Genomic DNA, 6,911 nt, shown 5'->3' with positions numbered 1-6,911 from the left:
TAAATGGCTGAAAGTTATCAAAAGTGGACCTTTTTGATGTCATTGCATCAAAAGGTAAGTTTTTATGTCTTTGCATCCAAAATGTGAGATGTAATTTAAAATGTGCATTACCTTCCAAAAGTTCTGATTTTGATTGCTTGCACATTTTAAAACATGTCATTGACCCAAAAAGGTTTGATTTGCCTTGTTTGCACATTTTAAAATATGTTATTGACTCTAAAAGGTTTGATTTTAAACTAAAGCATATTTTAATGTGTATTAGCCTCCAAAAAGTCCAATTTTGAAGGAATGCATGTCTTTTCCCTCCAAGAACCTGATTTTGATCATAAATGGAGATTTTCTTGATGGATTTGCATGGGATTTTCTCTAGTGGAGGCATTTTTACTTGGAAATGATTTTCCTTGCATCAAAAATGGATTTAACATGCTCAAAAGCATTATTGGGAGCTCAAATCTAGGGCACATTTTTAAAGAAATTAGCAAATAAATCTATTTTTAATCAATGTTTTTGCTCCAATACAAATCAATTGGCTTTATTTGGGGATTACATTGCATGTTGATGCATATTTTGGTGTTTAAACACTAAATCGATTTGGTCTTGCAAAACGTCCCAAGCATATGCATCTTAAAAATATTGGATCTTGGAGCAATTTTAGGGCATGTTTTGGCATCTTTTAACAACTATTCCTTTTTTGTTGCTATTTCCCATTCAAATTTGTAAAAGGTTGAAAGATTCAAACATTTTTTGAGAATTTTTCAACATTGGAGCATCTTTCTCCTTGATTTTTGGTACTTAATCTTCATGTAAGTGGACTTCTTCTTTCTTGCTATTTAATTTGTGCTTATCTTGCTAATTTTATGAATATAATTGCTTGATGGTTGCCATTTGTTGAAATCTATGATATGGAAAGTGAATTTTTCCTTTAAAAATGAAGATTTTGTTCATTTTCATATTTTTAGTTCTTTCCCAATTTCCAATTTCTAATTTTTGTGTTGAAGTGCTTTGTATCTTGGCATGTTTGAGTCACTTTCCAAAGGTACATTTTTATTTTGAGTTTTTGTGTTTTGTGCTTGCTCGCCAGTTTTTTCCACTTTGGAGAAGTCTCAAGTTCTTTCCCAAGAACTTGTTGTTGCTTCACTTCATGTGAAAGCATCATCACATTTCACTTCCATCTTCCATGTCACAACACTTTACATCTCATATGACAAATGTGATTACATGTTTTCCATCTCATTCACCATCTGCACATGCACGTAATCCCATTTTCTACTTCCATTCATGCTTATTTCAGTTTCTGTATCCATTCACATGACACGATTACACGAAATGCCTTACGTGTAATTGCATCTTAAAGTATGATTTTGATTAAAAGTCACTTTTTGAAAAGTCAAAAAGATGTTATTTTCATCTTTTATGTACTTTTGCTTCACCTTTTTCACCAAAGATGACTATAAAGTTCATTATCCCTCCTCCATTTTCCATGTCCATATCTCCATATGCATTCATGCCTCAATGAGAAAATACATGTTTCCACATCTTTCCATGCTTTTCATCTCTCTTTGCATGTTGCATTTACATGTAATCCATTTTCTGTGCAATGACATCTTGAAAGCCCAGCTCACTTTTTAAAAATCAACAATCTCCATTAACATGCATTCCCATGTGCCAAACACTGTACTTTAGAAAAAGATTTAAAGGTGCTAATGGAAAGTTGTTCTGATTTTACATCCAAACACCATCAAGAAAGTTTTCAAAGTGTGAAAGAATCCAGAATGTACCAATCTACAAAGGAGAATTCATGACATCTTGAGTGAGAAAAGTTGGATCACATCAAGTTTCCACATCACAGCAAACAATTCATCAAAGTTAGAGGTTATCAAAAGACGCAATACCATGGTTATCAAGGTGAATACAATGGTACAAAGTATAGGATCTTCTGATCCTATGATCATCTAGGATTGCATCATCAAGTACAAGGTCTTTTAGAATAATCCCTAGGATTGTTTCAATTCTCTTATGCCCTTCTTCTTCTTCTTCTTCTTCTTTTTTAATATTTGTATTTGGAGAGGATATATTACATGAAAATATGTAATTACATGTAATGTGAGTTACATGTATGTAAAAGGATGTAATATTAGTTGCATGTACAGTTGCATGTAACCCTATATTTTCTCTTTTAGTTCTACTAGGTCAAAGTTGGTTGAGTTGCTCCCACTTTTTCTTCCATTTTTTTCCTCAACTCATGTGCCTATATAAAGGAGTTTCTCCTATTGTAAAAATCATCTTTTATTGTATGCAAGAAATCTTTGCCACATTTGTGCAAGAAAAACTTTGATTGTGTAGTATGAGTTTGAGAGAAAGTGAATAAAAGAAGCAATTGGATTCAAAGCTTTGACTGGAAGCAATTGTGATAGAGAAAATTAGAAGCTTTGACTATAACTTGTGCCTATTGTCTTTGATTCATGTTATTATTGTGTGTTCAATAATAGAGCATAGTGATTTAAAAAGCAATTGGAGTCAAAGTTTTGACTAGGATCCGTTGTGGAAATATATAGCTAGAAGCTTTATCTATAGCTTATACTTCTTTCTTAACTTGTAAAATAGTTAAGTTATTTTGATTTTTAGGAGTCTATGTGCCCTAATTTTAAAGTTTTTCCCTATAAAAGTACGACTAGACTTAGAGCCAAACTAGTATATTTTCATCTAGCCTTTGAGTTGGTGAAGATTTATCGATATCACTATTTTCAACTCTTGATAGAAGGGTAGCTAGAGATTCACCCTACCCATTACTTGCTCCACAAGTAAGTGGATTCTTTCTTGAAAGATAAGAAGAAAGAATATTGGTAACACCCATTTTATAAAATCTCTTGACTTCTTTCTTACCTTGAGTTGATTCAAGGAACAGTGAGAAAGGGGAGCCTTCCCCTTATGGTAGGAGAGACTCTGTTGCAAACACTATGGCTAGTCATCCTATTTTGCAACTAGATTTTTACCCAAAATTGTCAGTTGCAAAATATCCACCCAACAATTTTTTGGCGACTCTGCTAAGGATACGATGTGCATTTGAGAGCCTCATGTTTTCATTTGAAGCATACACACGTGTCCTTTTTCATTGTAATAATATTCATTGTAATTGTTTCATGCATTTACCAAGGACATGTAAATGGCCCAAGGTCCTTGGGGAAATGTTTTTGGACCATTGAGTCTACCTCTCCCTCTACATGATCTTTCTGATGGCTCATGAAAGAACATTCTAATTTTTTCAGTGATGAACAACATCATGATGAGCATATTGTTGCTTTCTACATTGCATCTGGTGTTCATGCTAGTGAATATGAGGAAATGTCTATTAGGTTGTTTGTGGAAACTCTACAAGGTGTGGTTTTCGATTGGTTTTACCACATACCACCACATACTATCACAAATTGGGCTACTCTCATAGCCAAATTAAAGAAAAGGTTCAAACCTCTCGAAGATGCCCATGCATAATTCGCCCAACTTGCTCAACTGAAAAAGTTGTCTCATGTGCCTATGCATGAATTTGTTACTCATTTCAAAAAATTGACACAAAGAATTACAGTTGTTGATCAACCTGCAACTGCCAATCTAAAGTGTTTCTTTGTCAATGATCAAATTAATGAAGTTATTTTTCTATTAAGGAGAGAAGCCCTGACTACTCTTATTGTTGCATAGACACTACCGATAGGAATTGAAGATGATCTTATTCTTGCTACAAAGATAAGAATTGTAGCAAGCGAATTTGAAGAAAGTCACCATTCTTACAATTCACCTTCTTCTAGCACAAGGACGGATCTTGCAGTGCAAATATTAGCAAATGAAATACTTGCCCTCAAAAAGAAAATAGCTCAAGGCATGTTCTTTGTTCCTCATAAAGATGTACCAAGGAGACCTCTTCCAACTATTCTTGATAGTTCTCTTGTTGGGAATCAACAAAAGTTTGCTTCATTTTCTAAGAAGCTTGCAATTGAATTACCATTAGCAAAGACAATAGTGACACACCTTGTATCTGAAGCTAGTGATCTTGCTATTCTCTTCCAGGAAAAAGAAGAAGACATAGTTGGCGACTCTCATATCTAGTGTACGCAGTCTCAAAAGGCCTATGATGAAAAGATGAGGAAGGAAAGAATTTCTTCCAAGGTTCAAGATGGTTGTATCATAAAAGTTTGCATGCAAGCGAGTTCTAATCAAGATGAAAATGATGTATTTGTGTTTCAAGGTCATGAACTTGGGAACCCTTTGCATAAATGTTCTACCCTGGAGCTTGAGAAAGAACTTCTCATAAACCATAAAGACTTTCCCAAGTTAGAAGTTTGTGAGCAGTATGTTGAGGCGGATAGTGCAATCATGTCATCACCAAAATCACATGAGCAAGTTTTTCTTGATCATTTTGAGGTGTTGGTGACTGATGAACTAATGAAGCAAATTGCAATTTGCAAGAACTCAGAATTTGTTCAATCAAGAGGATGTCCAATATAACATCTTGCTTGCTTGGAGGCTAATGGAAAGTTAGAGATTCCACATGTACCTAAACATGAAAATTCTATCAAAAAAGATATCAAAGAAGAGTGTTCAATTTTGGAGGAGTTGTTTCAATTCACAAACCTTTCTTGGAGAAACAATACACATGATTGATCTCAAAAAGTTGAATTCTTCCATCTATTACAAGAGGTGTTACATCAAGCTTTGAAATCATTGCTCCACTTGTTCGTGTTCCATCTCTATGAAGTTGCATGTGAACATGTAAGGTACTACAAGCTACTAGGAAAAGGTAGCTATTTTGTTGAACCCATAAATGGTTTCATCTAAAAAAATTCTTTTTGGCTAGTTTTAACAAAGTAGGTTTTTATTTGTTTTCAATAAGTGTGCTTGCACATTTTTGTTTTATTAGATTTGCTTTGCTTTAGTTGCATTAGTTTTGTTTTATTTTGGTTGCTTGACTCTTTAGCCCAATGGAGTGGATGAAGGCACTTAGAGAAATGAATTCTATGTCACTCTTTATTTTCAAGAACAAATGAGTAACATTCCCCAGACAAAGCCAGTTGTTGTCCTGCATTTTGTCACCACAAAATGTAGGTAATAGTATGAAACTTTTTCAAACTAGTTCCACATTTCTCTAAGCTTATTTCATTATTTAATTAGTTTGTATTGATCAATCAAACAACACCAATTGATATAATGAATCCTTTTACTAAAGGCTTTTATCAATTCTTTTTTGTTATTCTTTATGTTGAGCCTTTGCTTGATTTTTGAGGCCTTCATCATCCTTTCTGTGCTTTTGAGTTTGTGTTTGTTGGTTCTTCCTTTGGGTTTTCTCATGACATGTCTTTTGTTTTTCCCTTCAATTTGGTCTAACCTAGAGCTCAATCCGAGTTGTCATTCAAGAGATATGTCCATTTTAGTGCCTCAAAAGTGGACCTTTTTGATGCAACAATACGAATTAAAAATATGATGTTATATTTTTAATTTGATTTTCACTTTTTGATAAATATAGCTTAAATTCACTTTTTGTTATGTTTTTAAGCTACTTTAATTTTAAAGTTTTCACTTAAAGTGACTATAGTGCACTCTATGTTATAATTTTAAGTTGAGTTACTTTTTTATTTTTTCACTTAAAGTGACTATATAACTATATAGTTTCAATTTAATTTTTTATTTTTAAATCAAATGCTTGTTTAAATGTTACTTTTTAAATGATGTTTATATGTTATATTTTTTAATATGATAGATAAATATTGTTTATGACTCATTTAGTAACATTTTAATAAATTTAAGTGGATTAAATGACTAAATGTTATCAAAAGTGGACATTTTATATGCAAAATTACATGTAAAATCTATCAAAACTGGACATTTTACATGTCACTGCATATAAAGTTCAACTTGGTGGACCTTTTGATGTCATTACGTCAAAAAGTTATAGAAGTGGACCTTTTTGATGTCATTGCATCAAAAGGTAAGTTTTTATATCTTTGCATCCAAAATGTGAGATGTAACTCAAAATAAGCATTCCCTTTGAAAAGGTCCAATTTTGATAGCTTACACATTTTAAAACATGTCATTGACCCAAAAAGTTTGATTTGACTTGTTTACACATTTTAAAATATGCTATTGACTCTAAAAGGTTCAATTTTAAACTAAAGCATGTTTTAATGTGTATTGGCCTCCAAAAAGTCCAATTTTGAAGAAATGCATGTCTTTGCCCTCTAAGAACCTGATTTTGATCATAAAAATGGAGATTTTCTTGATGGATTTGCATGGGATTTTCTCTATTGGAGGTGTTTTCACTTGTAAATGACTTTCCTTGCATCAAAAATGGATTCAACATGCTCAAAAATGTTATTGGGAGCTCAAATCTAGGGCACATTTTTGAAGAAACCAGAAAATAAATCCATTTATCAATGTTTTTGCTCCAATACAAATTGATTTGGCTTTATTTGGGAATTGCATTGCATGTTGATGCATATTTTGGTGTTTAAACACCAAATCGATTTGGTCTTGCATCTTGGTGAAAAACATTTTTCACCAAAAACGTCCCAAGCATATGCATCTTAAAAACATTGGATCTTGGAGCAATTTTAGGGCACATTTTGTCATCTTTTAACAACTATTCCCTTTTTGTTGCTCTTTCCCATTCAAATTTGTAAAAGGTTGAAATATTCAAACATTTTTTGAGAATTTTTCAACATTGGAGCATCTTTCTCCTTGATTTTTGGTACTTAATCTTCATGTAAGTGGACTTCTTCTTTCTTGCTATTTAATTTGTGCTTATCTTGCTTATTTATGCACATAATTGCTTGATGGTTACCATTTGTTGAAATCTATGCCATGCAAAATAGATTTTTCCTTTAAAAATGAAGATTTTGTTCATTTTCATGTTTTTGGTTCTTTTG

This window comes from Cupressus sempervirens, chromosome 6 (genome assembly GCF_028749045.1).
Source record: "Cupressus sempervirens isolate cs-2001-9-10 chromosome 6, ASM2874904v1, whole genome shotgun sequence".
Classification (NCBI taxonomy): Eukaryota; Viridiplantae; Streptophyta; class Pinopsida; order Cupressales; family Cupressaceae; genus Cupressus; species Cupressus sempervirens.
This window is presented reverse-complemented; position numbering follows the sequence as displayed.